This window comes from Neomonachus schauinslandi, chromosome 2, assembly GCF_002201575.2.
Source record: "Neomonachus schauinslandi chromosome 2, ASM220157v2, whole genome shotgun sequence".
Classification (NCBI taxonomy): domain Eukaryota; kingdom Metazoa; phylum Chordata; class Mammalia; order Carnivora; family Phocidae; genus Neomonachus; species Neomonachus schauinslandi.
Genome location: NC_058404.1, coordinates 5,224,298 through 5,224,981, shown reverse-complemented (window position 1 = coordinate 5,224,981; position 684 = coordinate 5,224,298). Strand labels below are relative to the sequence as shown.

Genomic DNA, 684 nt, shown 5'->3' with positions numbered 1-684 from the left:
ATTCAAGTCATTGATATTCAAAATGATTTTTGTTGTAATTGGTAAATAACTACCATATTTGTTGTGGTTTCCTATTTGTTGCACTCCTTCTTTTCTTCTTTTTTTTTCTCCTCTTTTTCTGCTTTTTAGTGGTTTTAATTAAGCATTTGTATGATTACATTTTTCTCTTCTTTCTTAGCATATTAGTCATACTTTAAAAAAAAAAATAGTGGTTGCAGCTTTGCGCAGTGGCAGTATCATAGCCAATGAGGTTTATCTGAGGCGCTATTATTGCTAATTGAAAAAACTTCCAGGACAAACAAAAACTAAAGGAATTTGCAAAAATGAAACCAGCCCTGCAAGAAATCTTGAAAGGGGTCCTCTAAGCAAAGAGAGACACTAAAAGCAACATAGACCAGAAAGGAACACAGACAATATACGGTAACAGTCACCTTACAGGCAATACGATGGCACTAAATTCCTATCTTTCAATACTTGCCCTGAGTGTACATGGGCTAAATGCACCAATCAAAAGACATAGGCTATCAGATTGGATTAAAAAACAAGACCCATCGATATGCTGTCTGCAAGAGAATCATTTTAGAACCAAAGACACCCCCAGATTGAAAGTGAGGTTGTGGAAAATCATTTACCATGCTAATGGACACCAAAAGAAAGCTGGGGTGACAATCCTTATATCAGACA

At 35.7% G+C, this 684-nt stretch overlaps 1 non-coding gene across 1 annotated transcript; it reads left to right on the top strand.

Moving 5' to 3' along the window:
- The first annotated feature begins 216 nt into the window (after window positions 1–216).
- Window positions 217–363, top strand: LOC123324116. The gene has a single exon (XR_006539615.1). It is a non-coding gene; the product is annotated as a U4 spliceosomal RNA (small nuclear RNA).
- Window positions 364–684: the final 321 nt, after the last annotated feature.